Below are 26,332 nucleotides of genomic sequence, written 5' to 3'. Positions count from 1 at the left end.
CGATTGGTGAGATAGTTAAGCAATGAAGAGAAGTACAGAGTTTCCAATGTGAGATGACAGTGACTTGCCGGTGACCGAAGTCCCAAGGCAAGGCACCTGCTTTCGCCTAAGGAAGACTGGAGATGTGTGAAATGGCTCAGCAAACATCATTGCTCTTTGCCTTCTCCTGCATCATTGCTAATATCACATGCAATTAAATGGGAAATGCAGAGTAGCAGCCAGGCACAAGCTAGCGGGAAGGTGAACCGTACTGTATAAACTTAGATGATAAGGGTGGGAGGTGGGGATAGTGCAAAGATCGTACGCTATCCAAGTGCTTAAAGTATCTGCAGGATGCACACGGCACACGCAAAGTGGCGGGCATTCTGCTCGCCCAACTGAGTTTTCATTAATTTTGCCAGAGGAGGAGATTGCTTTGTACAAGCTTTACAACCTCTTCGTTTTGGGAACCAGTCCAAAAGGCAAACACAGAGCGGAGCCAAAACTGACAAGTTTCATATGGCTTCAAACAAAAAATGAGAGAGAGATGTCCTACATAAATCCCTTCTGGCAAGCCATGGAGAGATGTATAATCAGTCAAAACTCAGGCGTAGCACAGGGACCTTTCAACAAAGAGGCCAGACTCAAAACACAGGTGAGTTTCAAGCAGTGATGAGCTCAGAAATGAGAGGATCATACACTCCGGATGTGTTTCCAGATCTCGAACACACAGTCAGCAATGTTCCTCAAATAGTCCATTATCATATTTCCACCCACGACATTTTTGGAGGCATTTCACTGAAAGTGCGATCTTGTTGGTATAATTTTTGTCTTGCCCTTTCTTCTACAGAGCTTAGGAAGGCCACATGGTTCTCTAATTAAAACAAAAATCCAATGGCACCTTAAAAAAATGAACAGCATTTATTTCTTTAGTCTTTAAAGTGTCACTGGACTTCTGTTTTATTTTGCTCCAATACATTGTTTATTGAAATGTCTTTGAAACGGACTGTACTGACTCACACTGCATAGTCTACCTTGAGTCTCAATGTCAAAGGTGAACTATAAATAATAAAAATAAATAAATAATGCTAACAACCTGCACTTCGAAGGACCTAATTGTGGAAAATTCTGGATCAGATCTGAGGATACAGCAGCTCCGGGGTATTAATAGGAAACACTGGGAAGTCTGTTCTTTTAATTTTCTATCCTAAAGTCAAAGTTAAGCTACGCAGATTTTTGGCTGATTCCGCACACGTTGGATAATGCACTTTCAATGCACTTTATCAATCGTTTGAGGTGGATTTTTTGTTCCGCACACGAAAAATCTGTTCCAAATGATCTATAAAGAGGATTCGAATTGCAGTATCCAACGTGTGCGGAATCAGCAGTTATACAAAAGGCACAGCAGCTGGCAGTAGTAGAGATGCTTATTGAAAGTCTCTTGGAGGAACAGTTTCAATCTTCCTATCTGTCATTTTCTTCCACGTTTGATGGGAAAGTCAGCTTTCTCTCGTTCTCAATTAGGAAGGTGAAGAAAACTGCAATTCCCAACAACCCCCTTTCCATTGCAAATTACTCCTCCCATTCACAAAAGTAAGGTTTGTTGCTGGGCTGGAGGAAATTGGGAAAGGAAGGGCACGTGAATGAATTTGATTCGGGGGGGGTGTCATTTTTGTGAGCATTTCTTTTGTACACTCACAAAAGCCCGGAGTGCTCAACAGGGATGATCACAAGAAAGAAAGCAATGGGGGGTGGGGGGATGTTGAGTGCAGAAGGGATGCTCATCACACATATTAGTTACTTGGGGATCAAGTACTAGAATATTTGTAATTAGCTAATAAATTCTCCATGATTTTTATTACAATCTAGCAAATGTGTAAGACAGATCCAAATTCTTGATCCAATCCAGAATTTTCCTTTTGACATCACATTATTTGGGAAAGGGACTTAACTTCCCTTCTGAATGAGATCCTTCTGAGGTAACCTCTGGATCACTTTAGCTATCAAATATCCATGAATCCACATCTTCTTCTTTATGAGATCTAGTTAACTTGTAGATCTCACTGTCTTGAATGCAGCCCATCATGTAGGTATGATGTTGTAGCTGGGGTTTAATTGCCTCCTCTATTTTGCAATCCTGGTTTCGGACTGCAAAAAATGTAGATTCATTGACAGTTTGGTGGATGTTTCTATTCATTCATTCATTCATTCATTCATTCATTCATACCCTTCAGGGAATTCCAATTTTTTTCTCAGATTTGTTTTAAAAAATCAGATTTACCAATTTTGGGGAGATACACACCCCTAAATACGCCACACCACCTCCCATACAATGATTAGTGTTCTCCATCAGTTTAGTGGGTCAAAAGTTAGGCTGACTGGCCCTTGGACTGGATCCACATGTTATTGGATACTGCTCTTTCAAGATCAGTTACTGCTTGTATTTTCCTGTAGGAACAGAAATATCTGAGAAAGGAATGCATTGCAATGTCCCTGGATTAGCTGCTTCCATAATGTATTCCATGCAACACTACAGCCTTAATATATTTTGTTGTGTGTCTTCAATTACAAAAAAAAAAGTGTCCATCAGAGAATAAGTGGTACACACACACCCTAGGAAACTTCTCCAGTGACAACCACTTTCAGTTCCATTAACTATACTTGTATTGAGACCAGCAGTTTCCTAAGGAGGTCACATGTCAGGTGGCCTGTCAGGACAATCTGGGCCAAGCTACACATGACGAATGACACTTGAACAGCAAGTGTATTTCTCCCTGTTCACTTGCCCTCCACTCAATCCACTTGCCATTCAAGTGTCATTCATCATGTGTAGCTTGGCCCCCTGTCTCTTGGCCATTTTGGGCCTGTTTCAGCCTGGATTGGGGCCGAAATGGCCCAGATTGGGCCTCTGATGGGTGGTGGCTCACTCTCCTGCTCAGCAGCGGCCCGATCCTAACCATTTTTGGCCCCTTTCCGGCCTTTTTCAGCCCCTTTTTGCCATTTTGGGCCCAATTTTGGCCCTGAATGGCAAGGATTGGGTCCAAAACAGCCAGGATAGGTGATGCCAGGGGGCATGGCATATGCAAATCAGCCATGCTAATGAGTTATGCTAATGAGTTATGCTAATGAGTTCCTCCAGCTCTTTTTCCATGAAATGACCCCTGATCGAGACCATAAAGTCACAACGGATTATAGCAGAGTCAACTACCCCCTCCCCCTGCAAAATATAATCTCTCCAGAATTCTGACATCTGCTTTAGGAAAAGTACAGTCTATATTGTCTAAAGTAACAATTTCCTCAGTTTTAATGGATTTGATTCTGCCTTCAAAGAGTTATGCTGAATTTTTTTTTGGAAGCTGGCTACTATATATTCATGAAGTAGCATAATAGCACAGGTAACGTGCATCTCTGAGTATCAGAGGGTAAGACTTACCCTTTAAAAATAATGACTACACTCAGATATTACTGGCCAGGGAACAAAATATATAACTTTTTTCATGTACAAGAGGCATTTATGGCTTTTCAAGATAGCATATCTGTTATTCTTTTCTTCCCCTAAGGACAGCATCTTTTGAAGTAAATAATTCACTTCAAAAAGAGAGAGAGAGAGAGAAAGAGTAACGTTTATGAAAATTCAGCAATTGTCTAACCCTTCTTTGTCACCTGCACACCAATTTACCCTGATTTTTTAGCATCGCACTCCATCTCAGCCATTCAATGAGATTTTGCTGTTATGGTTTTGACTAGGGGGCAGGAGAGAGAGAAGAAATCATATTAAATATTCTGAAGAGAAACTTAGCCAGACTGCATACAATTTGAAGGTAATTTGTATTAAATTATGTCTCCTGCTTCACCGTGTATGACGGGAGACAAAGTACATCAGCAAGAACAACAGTCGCTCTCAGATTCACAGGGAAAAAAGACTTGGGTGAATGAGATAATATACATTCTTCCGACCAAACAACTTGCACTGGAATTAATTTATTCGGGAAAGGTTAAACTTTGGTTCCCTTTATTTCATTAACAGCCTATGTTTCTGAATTGACTCCAGCACTATTAGGATTCAACTGTTTCCAGACAAACTAGATTATCATTCAGCCAGACTCCTGTAACTTCTATGCACTCGAATTCAAACATTATGGGAAACCAAGTTTTAATTATGCTGTGATCAGCAGGATCACTTACACACAGGTCAATCCACTATGGTAACCCAGAATCTGTAACACCCGGACCTGAAAATACAAACACTTAGTTTAGTAACTATGTAGTGATGGAACATGCCATCAAGTCATAGTTGATTTATGGTGACCTCTGCAGGGGTTTTCAAAACAAGCAACTAACAGAGACGGTTTGCCATTGCCTGTCTCTGCAATCCTGGTTTTCACTGGAGGTCTCCCATCCAATTACTAACCAAGGCCAACCCTGCTTAGCTTCCAAGATCTGATGAGAGCAGGCTTGCCTGAGTTATCCGGCTAAGGGCTTATTAACTATAGTGTAACTGAATTACATTTTCTGTGTGTGAAAGCAAGATTTGGGTCCAGTAGCACCAACTAGATTTCAGTGCCAGGAGCTCTGACTCTCCAAAACTCATACCCTGGAAATCTAGTTGGTCTTTAAGGTGCTGCTGGATCTGAATGTTGTTCTAGTACAGACCAACACAGCTACCCACCTGAAACTATTTTTGTGTGATTTATGAACAGAGACATCCTTAGCTTAATCTTGGCTTGCTCCAAGCACTGAATTTGTGCTCTCCTCGGGTACAGAGACTCCTGGTGAGAGGCATGTTTCTGGGTACCAGAACATAGGAGAGCACCTTTTGTGTACATTCACAGGACCCTTTGTGCACATCCAGTTTTGGGGCAAGCAGGGTGGGTCTGAGCCCAATGTCTGGAGCCCTTGTGGAAGGGACAGCATTGTGTAGAGAGCCTGCTCCGTGTTGCAACCATGTAAGAAAGGAGAAGCGTTTGCAGTAAAACCTCTCCCATCTGTCTCTGAGGTTCTCAGGGACTTCTAGTAAGGTATCCCAAATCCTACCTTGAATCCTCACAGCAGAGGTGATTTCCTCCTCCTCTAAGAGCTCCGAAGCAAAGTGTCTTACCCCAAGGCAATGAAATCAGCATTTGCCAAGGCAAACTGGGGTTTGAGTGATTTTCTGTGAGACAAATCGTGGTTTACAAACTACTCACAGTTAAAACAAACCAGACTGCAATTTTGTGTTATAGTTGAATTAAGATATCTTCTGCTTTTACAACGTGGTAATCCAGTTTCACTACTGGACCCCCAACTCGGTCTAAACGTTTCATCTATTGCTGTAGGTCTTTAAGCTAACTTGTGTTGACATGGTTTTTTTTAAAAAAACTTCTGGATCTTGTGTGGTGGTCCCTAACTTGATGTCTCCTAGAAAAATCCCTAAAAGGGAAGCTCTATCAAAAGCCATGATAGATAACCGCAACCTTCATGTTCAACACCAGTCACAACACATAAATATAACAGAGCCTTCCTGTTCCAAATCAATCTGCCTCTGAATACCATATACTGGGGACAGGTAATGGAAGGATAACTTTATGTCCTTCTTTTGAGTGCACAGGGATATCTAGATGGCTTATCAGGAACAGAACCTTATGCTAGATCAGTGATACTCAGTGTCTGAGGCAATATCCTTTTTATTAAGTGATAAGAGTTCTACAGTTATCTTGCCAGTTGCAAAATTTATATCAGTACTTATGTCCCTTGAGAAATAATGTTAAACAACTTTGCTGCTCAGGATCTATGTACCAAGGAGCTTCTAAGGGATAAAGGAAAGGATACTTGCTCAGTGGCTCGGGAGCCACATGCATCTCTTTGACATGCCACCTGTGGCTCTTTTGAGCACTATTCCCCATTTTGGCACCTGCCCTGTATTTCAGGAAAATGTGCAAAGCTATTGACTGGCGAGGCTTGTGCTTGGTTCTCACCTTGAAACGTCTACTGCTGGGGGAGCAGGTAAGCTGCAAGCTTTCCTGAGGTGCAACTTCTTGCCCGGAATGGAAGTAAACGTGGCTCTTTTGGCTGAAGGTAATCCCAAATGTGGCTCTCCGTGAGCTGCAGAATGAGTGCGACTGCACTAGACAGAGTTTTAATTTGACCTGCGTTACGACGATAACCTGCTCTCTGTGTGAGAGGATCCCTCTCAGAGGGAATAAGACCAAGGCCGTTTCCACACATGTTGAATAATGCACTTTCAATGCACTTTAGTTATCCTTTAGAAGTGGATTTTGTGTTTCACACACGAAAACCCAGTTCCAAATGATCACTAAAGAGCATTGAAAGTGCATTATCCAACGTGCGTGGAAGCAGCCCAAAACAACTGCAACCCCCTTTTGACTCCTCCCCTGCAAGGACTTTATGGTGGAAGTATATTTTTCTCTTGTCTGCCTTCATTCAATAGGCTTAAACATAATTTTATAGGTTTGCCATAGGACCCAATTGCCCTGACCTGGATAGCCCAGTTGAGCCTGATCTTGTCAGACCTCAGAAGCTAAGCAGGGTTGACCATGCTAATAATTGGATGGGAGACCTCCAACAAAGACCAGGGCTGCAGGCAGGCAATGGCAAACCATCTCTGTTGGTCTCTTGCCATGAAAACCCCAGCAGGAGTCACCATAAGTCAGCTATGACTTGACGGCACTTTCCACCACCATAGGACCCCATTAACTCTCAGCTGCCAGACCAAGCGGGACAGTTTTATATGTGAAACAGGAAACAAAGCTTTAGAGTTTACAACTAGAGATGGGCACAAAGCGGGAAAATTCCAAACCGTGTGGTTCATGGTTTGTCACGTTTCACAAACCATGAACTTTCACGAACTTGCACCAGTTCATGAACCAGTTTGTTTGGTTCATGAAAATGTTACTTCTGGGTCGGCAGAAGGTCTTCAGAGAGCCTATTCCCCTCCCCCCGTTGTCTACGAAACTGATTGATCAGTGCCAGGGTGACGAACTGAAATACATACCAAACAAACTGGGCTAAAATTCATGACAGTTTGTGAGAAATGAGCTCCCACAAACCACCAGTTTATGAACCCCAAACTGGCTCAGTTCATGATGAACTTCAGTTCATATTTTGGTTCATGCCCACCTCTATCTACAACTTTCTATGTTCACTAAAGTCAATGGGCTTAGAAAGGTGGGACTCTGCTTAAATTTCTTATAAGATGCTAACCTAAACAGGCTCCTCTGGGAAGAATGAACTGCTACAACTCCAAAGAATCACCCAGAGGTGTTACAACACCAAAGAATCACCCGGAAGTGAACAACATCAAAGAATCACCCAGAGGTGTCAACACCAAAGAATCACCCACTCTTAACCACTACACCAAACTGGCTGTCTCTGGTTAAGAGCAGTGGGACTCTAATCTGGAGAACTGGGTTTGATTCCCTCCTCCTCCATTTGAAGCCACCTGGGTGACCTTGGGTCAGCCACAGCTTTTGGAACTCTCTCAGCCCACCTACCTCACAGGGTGATTGCTGTGGGGATAATAATAACATACTTTGTAAATCGCTCTGAGAGGGTGTTAAGTTGTCCTGAAGGGTGGTATATACATCAAATGTTATTATAATAATTATTAATTCAGATGGTGCCACTAAGTTTCCCTCAGGGTCATAGATGGTTGAGTTGGGTAATTAAATGGTATGACTCCGATGAGGTTGTGAACAAACGGCCATGTGTAGGCTGCTGCAGGTCCTGACCAATAGACAGTCATTAATGCTGAAAAAAAATCTAGGCCAGGTCTATAGAAGTGGGTCCTTCAGATTTCCAGCACTGATGATTGGAGCTACTTGCCAATACATTCCCTTGCAGCCCCGGGAGGCAATACTGGGGAAAGGCCAAGGCCTCTATGCCCTGTTTTTGGCCCTTCCTAGCAACTGTTGGGCCACTGTGTGAGACAGGATGCTGAACTAGGTGGACCACCTACACTGGATCATTGTTGACTGGCAGCTGAATGTATGAATGGAGTTTATGTCACACACTCACAAGCAAGGCAAGGCAAGACTCTGCTTTTCAACTGAGAGGCATGGACTTTCCCCCCTTGTAATGGCTTATTCACGTATACTGCTCCTGTCTAGATAGTTCAGCCCTCAAGCGATTAATATCGCGTGTGAACCATTCAATGGCTATAGCTTTCTCTACCCGATCCCACTCCACCATTTATTGCCTGAAATTCCCAGCATGGACATGGTTGAAGATGCACAGGGCAATCCTAAGCAGAGTCACACCCGTTTAAACTCATTAATTTCAATGGATTTTGCAGGGGTTCCCTCTGCGTAGGACTGCACTGTCAGTCTCTTGCCCAGAAAGCCCTGAAGCACAGGGCATGCAATAGAATCGTACGCACACTGTCATTTCCAAAAGTTTAATATGGCTCTAAGCACCATCTCTGTGCAATGGATGATAAACCTCAGCACATGTGTGGTTCAGAATATTCACAAGTTCACCAATCTATAATCTTCAGGGGGTTCAAAAGTTAATTAAAAATCAGCAAGCAAGAGGTATGTATGTATTTATTCCCTGAGAAAATCCTGCTCCCCTCTAATGTGTGTGTATATATATATTTGTGTGTGTGTCTGCATGTGTGTGCGTGTGCGTGTTAGTGTGTGGAGGGACTCAATTCCATCTCCCACAGCACCGATCCCATTCAAATTGCTTCTTGGCAAATGTAATCTTTTAATAAGTATAATTTCAAGTAGGTCCTGCAGGTTTGCAGCTAAATATATGAGTGTCTGGTGTTTACGATTTTCCTCCCTTGAGGGTTTTGGAGTGTGTGTGGTCAGAAGCAGATACGTGATTTCGATTTTCCCTCAGCACTGAGATAATTTCTCCATGTCATTTGCTCCGTGGGCATCTCTGAAACACATACTGAGTTTATTTCACGATGTCTCATGGAAAGTGCCGCATGCATGAGACACGTGGAATCAAACTAATGAAGTTTCCTCTCAGATGCTCCCTGAACCTCCTTAAGCCTACACACAGCACGTCAGGCAAGAAAACTGATAGACAAATATTAAAAATAGAATCTTCTTGGACTGAGTCCACATGTTCTCAGAATAATGAGACCTTAACAAAGACGTAGACTCTCATGCAGAATATTGGATCTGACATCTCTTTTGAGGTGAAAATTGCCAGATTTCCTTATGACCTCTTTTTTGCCAGGTAAACGGGAGCGGGGAGGGGATTTAGCTTGTTTTTTTATCCTGCTTTCAAGGAGCTCATGAGAAACTATACAGTCATCCCCTGCTCTATTTTGTCCTCACAAGAACTCTACTCCGAGAGAACAGATGGCTGGCCCAGTGAGCTTTAGGGCTGAAAGGGGGTTTGAACCTGGATTTCTTCATTGTCAGTATGGTATTCTACAAAATGCTGTTTTTGCTGCCAGGATCTTGAGCTCAATGGATTTAATGAAGAATGTATATATAAGACTTCACATGAAAAGAAGGCAAGACCTGACAGGATCATACTATCAGAAGGGGACTTTGTAGGCCGTTTAGCCTAACCCTCTCTCCCGATCAATGCAGAAATCAAAAGCTAAAGTGTCACCAGCAACAGAGGGGTATCCAGGCACTGCCTGATGCCCTCCAAAGGAGTATCCCCGCCTAATCATTAATACTATAATTGTATTGCTTTCACTGCTAGGAAGTTTATCCTTATGTTTCAACTGATATCTACTTTCCTGTAACTTGAGCCTACTAGATCTACTTTAAAACACATTTGTTATGAACACCATTGCTTTCTCATCTGACCACAACCACTTATATCGTTACAGGTCCTTCCTACCAACACAGGGGTTGCGCTATGTGTTGACACAAGGACTGTCATGCATATACCACCTCCCGAAGCCATCTTTAAAATGTCTACTTTTCAACAGTCACATGGTGGGGTTGGGAGAGTGGGCAAGACCAGTTCTATACCGGGCCCTCAATAAAGAAACAAAGCAAAAATGAAATGGTGATCAGACAGGTGGTATACAATCGTGGACCCATTCTGGAGCTCATCCTTGCCTCTGTTAATGTTGTTAGTGTACACTGACATATTGTGGAGAGATTGAGATTGGCTTGGCATCTCTCTGCCTTGGGTTCAGAAAGAATGCCCAGCTGGTAGTGCCATCCCTTAGGCCTCCCTGGCACTCAGAGACATCTGCTTCTTTTCACTTCTGGTTTTTCAGCTCTTGGAGCATGGGAATTCGCTGCCAGTCAATCCAGATGGTATCCCCCACGGCACCAAATATATGTGCCAGGCCTGTAGGGATAGCCCAGTAGGTTGCCAGGGAAAGGCCACAGGGTCTGTAGATTTACTACTTCACATGACTAGTCAAGGACTCCACTGGATTAGTCTTCTCCTATACGTTGACTTGCTGCTGGGACAGCACCCTGAGGCCCTGGCTACTGTTGAAGATTGTCACTTGTTTGTCTAGAGGGTTATGTTTTTGCATTCCTTCTGGGAATGGCCCAACAACCAGAGGGAGATGGGGAGGTGATATGGGGGGGGGCAGCCATTACCGATCTCACTCTTTTCTAGGAACTGCTGGAAACTCTATGGAAAAACCATATAGTTTTTGCTGATTCCCAGAGAGGATTCCTGTCACTTCCAGCTCTTCCCCAGAAGTGATATTATGCTATTGCCCAGATGGCCTTTTAAATGTTTTCTCCCACCAGCACTCAGAGCAGCAGTGGGAAATGGAAGCTGGAGCCTGGGAATTCTGCCTCCACCGGGGAGGGTGGTGGTGGCTGGCAACCCTGCTTCTGGGCCTTTTTATCAGATTGTCCCAGAAGATTTATCTTTAAAGACTGATCCATGCTGCACCCACTAGATAGGAATTATTAGGGGCTGTGGGTCAGTGGAAGAATGTGGGTGCTTTTGGCCACTACTGGGTAATACCTTTGACTCAGCCTTGAGTCAATATGGTAGAGTGTTGAACAGGATTTAGAAGACCTGTGTTCAAGTCCCCATGTTGCCATGAAACTCACTTGGCAACGATGGTTGTTGTGGGTTTTCCGGGCTGTATTGCCGTGGTCTTGGCATTGTAGTTCCTGACGTTTCGCCAGCAGCTGTGGCTGGCATCTTCACACTGAGAGATCTCTGTCTTTTGGTGCTACACCTCTGAAGATGCCAGTCACAGCTGCTGGCGAAACGTCAGGAACTACAATGCCAAGACCACGGCAATACAGCCCAGAAAACCCACAACAACCATCGTTCTCCGGCCGTGAAAGCCTTCAACAATATATCACTTGGCAACCTTAGGGAAGTCACTCCCTCTCCATCATGATCTACTTCACAGGGTGGTTGTGAGGATAAACGGAGAAGGAAGAACCAAGTTAGCCACCCTGAGCTCACTGGAGAAAGGCTGACATACAAACATACTAGGAGAATTAACAACTACACAATGCACAACACCCTGCCTTTCCTTGCCAATATAATTTATCCGGACTGTGCGTACACTTAAGACTGTGTATTCCACCTTTTAAAAGGAGAGAAAGTCTTATACATTTTGCGAGCTGTTCGGAATTATTCAGCAGCGTTTCCCTGTTGATTGTAGAGCAACTGTTTGTCTGGGATCATAAATGGATCCGGCGAACAGTAATATTGATGCATGAGCAAACAATTCCAGTGAGAAGGCTGGTAAGCTTCACAGAATTAATTTTAGTTATTTTCCCTCTGTTATACAATTAGATTTGGGGCGGGGCTGTTGCAACATTATATCATTTATGAATTTTAATTAAAAAGTCTAGCCCGCTACAGTGCATTGAATTTAAGGGGGTATTTTAAACATAGGGTCTTAACTATATACTTCGGTGTGGGTGCGTTTAGGTGGGGGTGGGTGTAAAGTGTCATCAAGTCACAGCAGACTTATGGCAACCCCGGGGGTATTCGAGAGAGGAACAGAGGTTGTTTGCCATTGAGGTTGTTTGCCATTGTCTCCCTTTGTGTAGTGATCCTGGACTTCCTTGGTGGTCCAAGTACTGACAAGTGCCAACCCTGCTTATCTTCCAAGAATGGGCTAGCCTGGACCATTCAGGTCAGGGCACATTTCCACTAGGGTTGCCGGGTCCCCCTCCCCCTCCTCTTTTATTTTCCCTTCATGCATGCACCCCCGCATGATGACATCATTTCCAGGAAGTGATGTCATCGTACGGGTCACTTGCCTCCCTGGGAATGCTCTCATGCTCCACAGGGGGCTGAATTGGGCCAAATTCAGCCTGAATTCATCCGCAGTGACGCATGGGAGCGTGCTACACCATCTGGAAGCATGCTGCCTGGAAGCGCGCCCCATGAAACATGCCCCCCTCAACGGCCAGGTAAGTCAGGGTGGGGGTGGAGGGTGGGAGTGAGCGATCCCCCCCCCAGCAGGGGACTGACAACCCTAATTTCCACATAGGCGCTTGTTAAAAGAGAAATACAATACGGGAGGCAAGTCTTCACTTGTTCATTTCTCAGAAGGCATCAGCACTCGTAATTTTATATAGGATGGGATTCATATTGTGACGCAGAGGGAAACATTGGCTCTCATCAAATTCTGTTCAATGTGCCATTCCTCTTCACAAGGAACGTGCTTGGGCAATACAATATGCTTATTCTGTTTCTAGAAAAGACAAGAGTGCACTTGGAAAGCATAGCTACATTACATTTCTACCAGCAATTTCCCCCAGCCTTATCTGAAAACTTGAAAGGGGAGGTCTTGTGCAAGTATTTCTTTATTTATTTACTTCATTTATACCCTTCCTTTCTCCCCGGTGAAGGCCCAAAGTAGATTACATTCTTCTCCTCTTTTCCATTATGTTCTCATTATGTTAGGCTGCGAGTGTGTCCCGGGGTTACCTTGCAAGCTTCCATGTATTACTGGTGATTTGAACATGGGCCTCCCAGTCTTTAGTCCAACACCCTAACCACCATACCACACTAGCTATGTATGCACCATTTGTTTGATCCGACTTAGGCTCCTGGTCCCCACTGCTATGCTCTTCTCCCACCCCAAGACATGGATCTCCTGCCCCACAACAGTTGGTTCGCACATGCCTGAGTATCACTCGTTCTCTTCTCAGGGCTTAATCTTCGCTAGACTTCACCTGCTACACAGTTCTCCTGGCACATCTGAGCTGACAAAGGAGAAGAGAATATCTCAGAATGTACAAAGAGATTAACTGGGTAACTGAAGATTTCTAAGGAGAACCCACAGCACAGGAGTTGAGCAACTTTTTGCACTGGGTTCAGTCTCAGGCATTCCCACTTAAAGGATCTAAGCGTTGGGTGGGGAGACATCTCTCTGTTTGAGGCCCTTAAGAGCCACTGGGAGTCAGACTACACTAAGATATCAATGTTCTGTAAGAAGTGAAGGATTTATATGCTGTCCCTTCTTCCTGGTCTCAGGTTAGAAAGGGAGCTTACAATAGAGTTACAGAGATAGAGAGGAAGACACTCAGCTCTATCTGATGCTATCTCTTTGATGTGTAGACTGATACTCTGAGGGAACTTCCTTCCTTCCTTCTTCTTCTTCATCTCTCTCATGTGCACATATAACCCCCATGAGCTAATCGGTTTAGAGTTAGTATCTGGAGCCAGGCAGCTGAGGAAGAGGCTGGCTGCTGGAGAGCTCGGTAACATTTTACATGCTCTTATCACCTTGAATAAGGTAATCAGAAACACACCATATGTGAACAATGGTAACTAAACGTGGTGTATGTGCATTATAATAAGTGGGTATTATCAAGGGTCATTTCGTAGAAAAAGAGCTGGAGGAACTCATTAGCATAACTCATTGGCATATGCCACACCCCTTGAGACCACCAGAAGTGTGTCATTAGCATAACTGATTTGCATATGCCACATCCCCTGACATCATCTATCCTGGCTGTTTTGGACACAATCCTGGCCATTCAGGTGAAACGGCAAAAAGGGGCTGAAAGTGGCCTCAAAGGGGCCCGAAATGGTCAGGATCGGGCTGCTGCTGAGAGGGAGAGTGATCCACCACCCGTCAGAGGCCCTATCTGGGCCATTTTGGCCCCAATCCAGGCCGAAATGGGCCCCAAATGGCTGAAAGTCAGGTGGGCAGGGCCACCTGACATGTGACCTCTTTGGGGAACTGCCAGAACTGCGTTCCTGTGCGTCCCCCCTCAAAATGAGCTCTGGGTATTATTATTATTATTATTATTATTATTATTATTATTATTGGAATCATACTATTCTTGCAGGGCTCTAATTCCCCAAGAACAGGTCAGAAACCTGGGTTCCAGTGGCTTCATAATTGGAAGGATTGTGGCAAAGGACTCTAGCATTTGGTGGGATCTGACAAGTTGAACATGGTCTCAAAGAAATGATTGGCTGAAATTTTCTGTTTTTGTTGCATTTATGAGTTTGGTTAAAGAAAGAAAAAACATAGTTGTATTGTTCTAATTGTTAAAAGGTTTGGAAAAGGAAAAGGAAAAGGAAAAGGGGGAAAAATCTCAATTTACATTTGTGTGAAAGTTTGCTTCCTAAATTAGCCCCATAGTACCAATACAATACCAATACAATAGAAGTTACACAAACACACATGCAATCTCTCTCCATCTTTCCACCATGGAGGACATAAGGCTTGCTCCCTGAATTCACCAGCATCCTAGATTAGACTCCCTCTCTCTTCTTTCCTATTCTGAGTGGAGTTCCTAAATAAAAGAACTCTAATTTTCTTTACTGAAGTAAGTGGCCTCTGTGTGAGTTGATTGCCTCATCAGCACGCATGCACAAATGCTTAGCTGTGCTCTCTGAATTGCTCGGCTTTACTTACTTACATATTTATTTAGTACATTGCCAACATGATCCGACTCAGAGTCTTTTTACACGAGACAGCTTACACAAGGATGCTCAACTGTAGGGAGACACAATATCAGCCAGGAAGCGTAGTTTAAAAAGACAGAACCAAAAGCTCTGTCAATTTCACCTCTCTGCAGGAGCATAGTAAAAAAAACAGAGCTGGTGAAGATTGCTCCTCAGAGGGTTTGTTAATTTCATCTTTGCCTCCCCAAAGAAAAGGTGAAATTGACAGAGCCTTCAGGGAAATGAAGATGATATTAACAAACCCTCTGAGGAGCGATATCCGCCAGCTCTGTTTTTTAAAACTGTGCTCCTGTAGAGAGGTGAAATTGACAGAGGTTTTGGTTCTGTCTTTTTAAACTACACTTCCTGGCTAACAATGCATCTCCCTACACTTGAGCATCTTCATGTAAGATGTCTTGTGTAGATTGACTCTCAGTAACCCTGCACATATGACCGCCCCGCCTCACTGGCCCCACCTCTGCACAATTGCCAGGTTGTTCACAGAGTGGAAATGTACAGTGGAAGTGTCTGTGTTTGTGCTTACTCTCTGTGATCAGTAACATTGAGAAAGGGGCACATTCATGCCTGCTAGTATAAGACAGCTTCATTGCCATACAACATGGATTCTGGGGCAAGCCTAGGAAAAAGAAGCGCTGATTTTCAAGTAGCTTTTGTTTTGGTACATTTATTTTTAAAAAGGATTAACCTTTGCAACTGCAGGTTTAATGGGCCTTTATGCACACAGAGAAGCATTGCACCTCCCACAGAGTCATTCTGAATGAAAACTGGGTCACTCATATTAAGATGGGGCAGAATTTAGGGCCTCCACCGTAGTGTTCCCAAGTGCAGTTCTTCCATTCCAGTGTGGTAGTGGGAGGTGGGGGTGGCAATCAATCACTTGCATGGGAGCAAAGAAAGAGGGGCATCTAGAGAGACTATTAGTTAGCAGTTAACCTATTCCTTATCCATTAGCAGTCACACCTACTCTTATCTGCACAGGCCTACCTTTGGTTTTTAGATGACGTTAGAACGTAATGGAACCTGGGCCTTGTCTTTTAGATACACTGAGAAACGTCTATCAGACACCAACAGTTCATGTTTGCATACATGTAGGGACTGGCTGCTACTTTTCCATCAGCATTGCCCCCCCCCCTTTCTCAATTCAACTAATTTATAGAGGTTAGTGCTTTGGGATGCTACATTATCCCCGTTTCGTGCCAGATCCCTCCGAGTTCAATAGCCAGGCTGCCGACTTAAATTAAATAATTCATCAAGCCCCCTTTTATTCATCCACTATCTCAATGTGTTCATTCTTTCCTTCCCCTCCCCTCCTTTCCTCTGCCCTCCTTCTCCAGTTCAGTTCAGCTCGAATTTCATTACAGCTTTTCTTTCCTGGTGTCTTTGTAAGGCCCGCATTCATCACATTTTGTTCTGAATGGCAAACTCTCCCGATCTGGAGGGAATGTTGACAACAGATTGTTTCATAATTAATTGAAAAGCAAAACCTGGACATTCTCAATCACCTGCTGATGGGAATTGGTTGGTACAGCCTCAGTATAACCAGTGATGCATTGCTGCAAAGAGAATCCACCGCTCCGAGTTAACGGTCAGCTGTTGCTCTGCTGATCTAAACACACAGTTTAAACGGGGGCTTTTGTAGAACAAATTTAATTGCTAAAAGAGAGTGTATCTGCTGCGGGGGGGGGGGCATGGAAGGGTTGCTAATTTGGCTTCAAGGGCCGAGGAGATATTTTTGGCTTAGTAGACCCTGCTGAGATGGGAATGGTCAAGGCTGTCAACTTTTTCTTTGGCCCCTGCTTTTGAGCTTTTTAATAACAGTCATTAGCAGGAGATGAAATTGCTCATTTTATGGCTGCAAGAAATTTTATCTGATGGTTTCTGCAGCTCAAACTGATATTAATGGCACAAAGCAGAGTGGGCAATGCCATTTCCCCCCTAGATATCTGGCAACCCTCATGGATAAATTCAGCCTTCCTGGGGTTCAACAGAATGATCTGCATCTACGGTTGCCAATCCCCAGGTGGGGCCTGGAGTTCTCTAGGAATTCCCCTGGAGAAATTATCACTTCAAAGGGTTAACTCTAAGGCATCACGTCCCTGCTGAGGTCCCTCCCCCAGTTTTGCCCTTGCTAGGCTCTACCCCCAAATCTCCAGGAATTTCTGAACCCAGAGTTGGCTACTCTGTCTATACATCCAGAGGAGTTAGCCGTGTTAGTCTGTAGTAGCAAAATCAAAAAGAGTCCAGTAGCACCTTTAAGACTAACCAATTTTATTGTAGCATAAGCTTTCGAGAATCACAGTTCTCTTCGTCAGATGCAAGTCAGATGCATCTGATGAAGAGAACTGTGATTCTCGAAAGCTTATGCTACAATAAAATTGGTTAGTCTTAAAGGTGCTACTGGACTCTTTTTGATCTGTCTATACAGCTACTTCATCTGCGGCTGATTCTGCACACGTTGGATAATGCACGTCCAATCCTCTTTAGAGATCATTTGGAACTGAATTTTTCGTGTGTGAAACAAAAAATCCACTTCCAAACGACTGCTAAATTGCATTGAAAGTGCATTATCCAACGTGTGCAGAATCAAGATGTGTCTTTATCTGTTGCAGACATATCTCTTCCAGCCAGTTATGGCCTTTTAAAGCCCTTCCTGATTTGACTGCTTGCTCATCTCAGAGATCTGGGCCAGATCGGAGTTCCCACACAGCCCAAGAAGTTTGACTGAAGGTATGGAGACATTATGGCATTTCCCATCAGTAGACAAACCACTCTCCTCTTCCATTATAGATACCACTTGAGTCTCAGTAAAGTGGCCACTGAAGGGCAGTGTCACAGATAGTCTTCCCAGTCTCCCGGTTGGGATGGGGAATTCCCCGCCCTCAGTGGGCCCTTCCCATCACCATTCAGCTGCTGCACAGGCAAAAAATAAAGGGGGGATGGGAGGGTGAAGGGCAGCATCCTGACATGCTGACTTCACTCCCTGTGCCTAACCATAGAATACTGCCCCAATAACAACAACAACAACAACAACAACAACAACAACAACAACAACAACAACAACAACAACAACAACAACGTGTTTATATAACATTCTTCTGGACAGATTAGTGCCACACTCAGAGCGGTGAACAAAGTCAGTGTTATTATCATCCCCACAATGCAGCTGGGGAGCTGGGGCTGTGATGAGTGGCTTCCCCAAGGCCACCTGCTGAGCTCATGGCAGGAGTGGGATTCAAATCAGCAGAGTGCTGTTTTGCAGCCCAACCACTTAACCACTATGCTACAGCAGCTACAGTATTCCCAGCAATGTACTGACATCACTTCCGGTTGCACAGTAACTTCAGTGTGTTGCCAATAATATCACTGCATTGCCGACATGGGCCCTGCCACTGGGTAAGCCTCCTACTCACTGCAAGTCTTGTCACATGTGCCACTCAACTTGGACCCAACAGGCCGCTATGAGGGAGAGGGCGTGGTTTGCTTATGGCTGTGGACACTGAGCCACCGGCTGGGGCTGAGTGAAATGACGCTCTCTGGAGCTGCCAGAGCTGTGGGGATTGAACCGCTCCTGGCCTTTAGTTGGTCTCCAGACAAGTGAAGTTTTCTGGCAAGTTAAAAGGGCAATTCCTTCTGTGGGGAGTTGAGGTGATGCATAAAGCTCCCCAATAAGTTGCCCTGAAATAGGGGGAAGAACAAAGAATCCAAGTGATTGTTGCTGCTAAAGAACCCTCGACCCGTGAGCAACAGAGGGTGGGTCTAAAAATCCACCCTTCCATCTCCAATTCTGGCTGTAGGTCTTGTGGTAGCATCAAAAGGCAATCAGAACAACTAAAAGAAGGGAATTGTTTTAAAAGCCTAGGCTGAAACAAACTGGTGCCGATCTTTTGACTAATAACAGCTAAAACATCTCCCTCTGTTCTGTTTGAAATGCTTTATTAAAACAAGAATTAATATCCTATATATTAAAGCATTGTGCCAAAGAGAGAACAGTAAACGATCTGTCAAGCTTCCCATTACAAAACCCTATTTTCAGCTATATATATAAAAAAAAATCCCCCTTGGGCTGAAACTTGGCATACAAGTAAACTTGAAAGGAATCCATTCTGTGGAGTTTGAATTAGAAGAGTGCAAAGAAAATTGATTTAAAATGTTTAAGAGACTTTTTTTTTAAGGTTATATAACTCAGAGATTCACACTTAGGGGAAAACAAAACACCAAAAAATGTGAGTTTATTAATCCCTGCTAGGAAAAAAAAAACCTAAAGAAAGACAAGGAAAACAATCGATTTTTGGGACGGAAGAATCAGAAATACATACGCTGCAAAAATGAAACAGAAGAGGAGCACCCATTCCCCTACTTATTAAGTTTGAACTGAAAGTAGCCTTTTTGCGAGTGGAAGTATTCTTACTTGTGCAAGGAAAAGAGGGGGAGAGTCCATGACACAACCTGTTTCCTCTTCAAATGGTGGTCCCTGTGGTTCATCCCATGACATTGCTGCATGATTTCCAGGCTCTAGGTGATGGTTAGAGATCTTCCAGAATTACAACTCTCCAAGGCCATAGAGATCAGTTCCGCCAACCATTAGACCATCCTGGGAATGCCAATATGGTGGTAGGTTTATGTAGGGCTCATTTCGAGAGGGAACGTGCGGGAACGCAGTTCCGGCAGTTCCCCCAAAAGGCCACATGTCAGGTGGCCCCGACCACCTGACTCTTGGCCATTTTGGGCCTGTTTCAGCCTGGATTGGGGCCGAAACGGCCCGGATTGGGCCTATGACAGGTGGTGGATCACTCTCCCGCTCAGCAGCGACCCTATCCTGACCATTTGGGGCCCCTTTTGGGCTATTTTCAGCCCCTTTCTGCCATTTTGGGCCCAATTTTGGCCCTGAATGGCCAGGATTGGGTCCAAAACAGCCAAGATAGGTGATGCCAGGGGGTGTGGCACATGTAAATCAGGTATGCTAATGACACACTTCCAGTGATGGCAAGGGACATGGCATATGGTAATGAGTTATGCTAATGAGTTCCTCCAGCTCTTTTTCTACGAAATGACCCCGGGGTTTATGAATGAAGCAATTGCTATAATGAAAAAAGGCCTATGAAGAAGTGAAAGTACGAAACGGGATTAGACAACTTATGCTGGCAAAACCTGTAGACGCGACACTTGTGAAGCTTCGTGGCTCTACAGACATCTGCAGGCAATCACACAGCAACTTAAAATTTAACTTTATCGCTTGATGAAAGTCATTTGATGGACATTGTGCACTTTAGAGAAGATTTTTGATATTGTCTTGTATTGAAATTGTATAGCCTTATATATGTATTGATTCAATCTGTTTATTAGCGTGCATTGGATTCTTTCCCACCAATTGGATTTTTGTAATAACATGCTATTTATTGTGATATAGACTGTTGATTTATATTTATATTTATGTATCAATGAAATTGAGCACTTTTTTTGCACTTTATATAAAATTTATTACATTGTATTTGTTCATTGTTGAATGAGTACCCCAGAACCACCTGGAGACTAGCAACACCAGAGAAATCTCACATCTATTCAGTATGACCCCCCCCCCCCTTGCTTAATTTAAGGTAGGACTGAAGTTGAGGCTTACATCAGACAAACCTCTCACTGAATGTTTTGTCCAATTGCATTCATGAATTTACCCCCTCTTCAAATGGACTAAGTTAAAATCAATGGGTTGCCTTAGGCTTAACAGAGGCTCTTTACAAGGAATCACTTCGCCAACATCCATCTGAGCCCAAGTTCCCCAGCTCCAGCCATCTGCTTTTTAGGGTTGCCCATCTACAGGTGGTGGCTGGAGATCTCCCAGAATTACAGCTGATCTCCAGGTGACAGAGATCAGTTCCCCTGGAGAAAATGGCTGCCATGGAAGGTGGACTATATGCACTATACCATTCTGAGACCCCTCCTCTCCACAAATCCTGCCTTATCCAGGCCCCACCCACCAAATATCCAGGAATTTCCCAAACTAAACCTGGCAACCCTAGCCACCATGCCAATTAGCTTGTGGGTTTCTTGTGCTGCTTTATGTTTGTGCTTCCTTTCCAGGAGAATTTAACTACACCTCTCATATCTGCTGAGCCAAAAAGCACCTTGCAGTAGGAAAGACCCAGAACTGCTACTCTGTTCCTTCACTCAACTGTTTGATTACCACAGTAGGCCTTTCTCTCTCTCTTTTCACAGTTTCTTTTGGTTGCAAGATATCTGGAGGCATCTGTGTTTCTATTTTCCTTTTATTTTCATTTTGCCGCTGTTGCCATGTTTCCCTGTACTTCCCCCTCATTCAGGTCAGAAGAGGTTCTTTTTTAGGAGTGTGGAAGGACAGCAGAGGACTTCGATTGTCTCCTTCAGGCCCGTCTTGTTTCCCTCTCCTCTCATGAAATTTGCCTTTATCAAAGATCATTTCTGTCTTTGTGGCTGATCTCTGATAGACTCCAACCAGCTAATAAAGTCAGTCCACTGGTGCAATTCGTAGATTGCCTTCCGATCCAGCATAAGAATGCATGGGAGCAGACTACAGGTCCATCACTTCGGCAAGTGCCATACTGGAATTCTTCTGTAACTATCTGTATTACAATATTTTCTGAATGATGCATTACTATCGTGCAAGTCACTGGTTTTCATTATTATCTTTGTACTGGGCAGAACACTGGACCATTATCTCTGAGGCATAAGGCCACAGAGAGGTACCTAAGGGCCCAGGCCCTTGAGTAGGTATAAAGATAATGTAATCAAACTTTTTCCTCTATGACCCCTGTGACATGGTTGGCAGAGTTCAGATTTTAATCTCCGTGGAATAAAGTAATTAATTGCAATGCACAAAGGTGCAAAGATTGAAGAGATATGAAAATAACATAGCAGATAAGGACTTGGCCTTTTCTCTCCTTTGGTGCATTTGGTTCCTCTATATAAGCATCTCTAGAGCAAAGAACACCCTGACCTGCATAGCCCAAGGTGAGCTCAATCTCGTCAGATCTCAGAAGCTAAGCAGGGTTGGCCTTGGTTAGTAATTGAATGAGAGACCTCTACCTGTTTCCTCATCCTACATCTCATAATGGCACTGAAATGGGGACCAGAGAATGTGTGTGTGGGGGGGCGGGCGGCGGGATTTGCGGCTGCAGCAGGAAGAAGGGGGAGACAAGAATATCACATGTCATGGACAGAAATCCTTCCTTCTGTGGAAACAGTCTGCTGTATCCAAGACATACAGTCTCTCTACATGAGATGTATTATATGGGGATGCTCAAGTGTAGGGAGATGCAATGTTAGCCGTGACGCACAGTTTAAAAAGCAAAAACAAAAGGATCTGTCAATTTCACCTGTCTACACAGAACTGCTGGTTGCTCTTCGGAGGGCTTGCAAATTTCATCTTCATCTCCTCAAAGGCTCTGTCAATTTCACCTTCCCTTTGGAGAGGCAGAGATGAAATTAACAATCCCTCTGAGGAGCAATCTCTGCTGGCTCTGTTTAAAGAAGAAAAAAAACCTACCCTTGTGTAGAAAGGTGAAATTGACAGAGCCTTTGGCTCTGTCTTTTTAAACTACACTTCCCAGCTAACATTGTGTCTCCCTACTCTTGAATATCCCCGTGTAAGATGTCTCAGGTAGAGAGACTCATAGATTTTAGCTATTGTTTGCAGGTGGATTTTCCTATTTCACTCAGGACAATCCCATTGCAAATGTTACCTAAACTGCACTGAAAATGCACTGAAATGCATTTTCCTGAAAATGCATGAAATGCATGTGGAAATGCGACTAAGGAAAGAGTCATGTCACAGTTTAGTCAATTCAACTTGGACCAAGCTATGTACATATTGAACATTGGCTCCAGTAACGTTATCTGTAGTGCAGAGAGATGCCCTTCTTTGGGCTGAATCCATACGGAGCAAGGGCATCTACTGTGGGAAACAACAGCTATTTGGTGGAGTCCGTAGAATGGAGTTCAGGAAACTTGGGAATGAGGTGGTGTGTGTTAAGGTTTTTTTTTTTTAATTTAACACAAGTTGAACATTGTATGAATATCAACTTTTTGTTGCAAGAAAATAGCCCCTTGTGAAATGAATGAAACCAGCTTATTTATCACACACAGAAGCCTTCTTGGTGTTATCCACTGTAATTTTCCACCAGTAAAACAAAAGTGATTCAAACAACCCTTTTCTGTATTTAGTTCCTCTCCTTTCGCCTTGTGGAAATCAATAAGAACTTTTGATTTAGCTTGTATCGTCTCTCTCTAATGCACAATGCTAGCATAATTCAAACACTCTAAAGTGCGCCCATTCCCAAGAAGGCAAGGAAGGTATATGAACTTCTTTCTTACTCCAAAATAGAAATACCTGTGTTTACTCATATTAATTTGAGTGCTGGTATTACCAGACAAGAAAAAAAGATTATATTTGTGTTCTTTGTTTGCATTCTAATTTCTTTTACTATTGAAAGGCTATTATGGTAAAAAATCTCTTTGCAGCATGTAGGCAAACAGGAACATGCAGGTCAAGAAAGAGAAGATACTCACGCCATACAGATTAGCCGTGATTTCGTGGCATGATTTGTTTTGCCCAGTGAAATAGGGAATGAAATAAGCTCTGCTGTATTCATGATAAATCCTTAATGTAAATCTGAGGTAGGTTTAACCCTTTCAAGGCCTAACAGGCAGGCCTGCCGAGAGCCACCACGCACCCCTGGACAAAAATTCCACCCCGGGTTCCTAATCCAGAACAAATATAACAAAATAAATCAGTTGCCTTTCTTTTATTGTGAGTCGAGTAATCATTGTTCATCAAGTGGAAAACAATAAAGGAAAAGGGACAGGATTATTAAAGAATATTCCATTTAAGATTTGCACAATACACACTGCAACGGGATACAGTGCAAAAACCCAAAAACCAAACAGAAGTAAATACAATCGGGCAGTCTCGTCACTCACGGGAACTTGCCAGAACAGTGACTTCCACTATCATTTAAATATAGGTGAAACACATTTTGCCTGGGAATAAGCCCCACTGAATTAAGTGAGATATCAGTCTGTCCTTCTTCTATTTATTAAAGATACTGAAAACTCCCGTTTCCTTTGTAACGGCCCTGAGGATTCCCAGTATAATTTATTCAGTTTGCACAGCTTGTGCTTCTCGATATTTCTCTCTATAGTGTTGTGTCTAACTTTGTAATTTTATATTCCCACACACAAATATATATCTACAAATATAGGATACATTTGTAGTTCTAACTTCTAATCTTCACACGTGCTTTAAGTAAGTCTAAAACAACATGTGTTTTAAAACTACAAATACAAGTCACGTTTACATATTTAAGCTGGGGTGTTGTTTGCTTTGATATCAACTGAACCAATGGCATCCATTATTCCACATTTTAACCTCTACTGCACATTAATACAGATCACAATGTCTGTAAAGTGTGTGCATCTGTATGTGTTTGTGTATGTGTATGTGTAGAATCACCCTTTCACTACTTTGATACATTCTTGGGAAAAACTTGACCCCCCCCCCCTTTTTATGTTCATAGTATGGTTTTCTGTTCTACTTTTAACTCCCCATCTAGTAGGGTCACCAGGTGCCCTTACCTTCCCAGCAGGAAAGGGCGGGGGGGCAACACTCACATTAATCTACCTCTCTTGCACCGGTTTGGACCCCAAAGGGCCTGATTTGACCCATTTGGGGCCCAAATCAGCCCCGTGTGAAACATAGGAGCACTCCTGGGCCTGCACAATGATGTCACGCTCAGAAGGGATGTTGTTGCACCAGACCAGGAGTGCACCCTGGTGGCTGTTCCGCTGCCTTCCCCACCTGCCAGCCTGGTGAGTGCTGGCGGGAGGTGAGAGGCAGGAGAGTAGGATCCCCCGCTATCATCGGAGGAATGGAATGGAAAGGTGGAAATCCACAATTGGAGGTGAAAACCTTAACAGAATTTCTTTATATATTTTATATGAATATTGTGAAAGTGACAGGTGCTCTAATAAATAAGTAAACAGACAAGTTAATGCAAATAGTCTGTATAAATGCAGACTATTCCTATAAATACAATCTTCAAAGAAGAAGTTCTATGCGGCCGCCAGGCAGGGTTCTCAATGCTGCAAAATGCAAAAAGTACAGTCACTTAATATTTTAATACGAAGACACCATGTTCTCTCTGTTCTCTTTTGTAGGTGCAGTGAGAAGAACAGTGGAAGAAGACCATCCAAAAGACCATCTGTTTTATATCTTGCAGGTCACGCCAAGAAGCCGGGCTGTCCAAAACAGGAAAGAGCTACTCCGGGGCACAAGACTGTCAGGATCTGTCATATTCAGGGTTCTTAACCTGACCAAAGTTATGTTCTACAGAATCATGTCTTTGTTCTAAAGTCACTGAGTCATGGACCTGATCTAAGTTCCGCCATGTTAAACTGTGTAGTTGTTTAGTCTTTCTCTCCCTCCAGGTCTAGCTGTGCCATGACCGCACTTTCCATGGGAGAGGATGCTGCGTCTTATCTGTTTTTCTTCAGAGTCGACCTTGACGAACCAGCTTTCCCACAGAAGAGCGTCCAGCAATGTGAACTCTGGGGGGAGGCTGGGAACGGAGGGTTTGATGTGTAACAACTTTCATTTTGTAACTCATTCCTAACAAAGCTTGTGTTCAGCCAGGACTATCTTGGTTCTGGAGTGTGGACCCCTGTGCCTGAATGCTGTCTTTCTAATAAACCTTTTGAAATCAAGAGACCTTGGCTTCTTGCAGAAGGGAGGAAGGCAGACTCTGGATATCTGGGATGCCATAGCCTGACTACCAACAAAATACAGGAACCCCCGAAGTATACAATCACCAAATATAAACAATTGTTTGTATATTTAAAGTGCAAGAGTGCTCAATTAAATTAATTCAATTTTTAAATATACAAAATCATTCCATATGTAACAATACCCAATGGTGGGATCACCAAGAGCAATATTCCAAGAGTACACAAATTCAGTTCTGAATTGTATTTAATTTAATACCCACCATTGGGTATTGTTACATGATTCAAAATTCCATATCATTGTTACAGCTGCCAGATTGGTTTTTGCCAGACAACGGAAACAAAAGAATACCGCTAAATCAAATCAAGAATACCCCTATATCAAAAAAATAATAATTGCAGTATAGATCTTTTTATGATCAAAAGCAATACAAAGAATGGAACTAGCAATTTTGTAACTGGAGATGGTATCGATAGTATGAGCCGGTCATGTGTGATTTTGTGTATTGGTGGAGATGGGACAGGAAGTTTTGGATCAGAGATAGGATTGGTAGATATCAGCTTGTTTATCTGTATCCTGTATCCCCTTTTGAGTATGTCCTTCGCATATGTTTATAGTTTGTTAATAAAATTATAAAAAGAAAAAAAAGAGAAAAAAATCATATATCATTTGAGATAAGGGCCCTTTTCACACTACTTACTCGCTTCCAAAACATTGCAATATGTAGCGCAAAAAGTGCGGAAGATAGTATCTTCTCAC

Source organism: Eublepharis macularius, chromosome 5 (genome assembly GCF_028583425.1).
Source record: "Eublepharis macularius isolate TG4126 chromosome 5, MPM_Emac_v1.0, whole genome shotgun sequence".
Classification (NCBI taxonomy): Eukaryota; Metazoa; Chordata; class Lepidosauria; order Squamata; family Eublepharidae; genus Eublepharis; species Eublepharis macularius.
The sequence above is the reverse complement of the archived record's forward strand: the minus strand, read 5'-3'. Positions refer to the sequence as shown.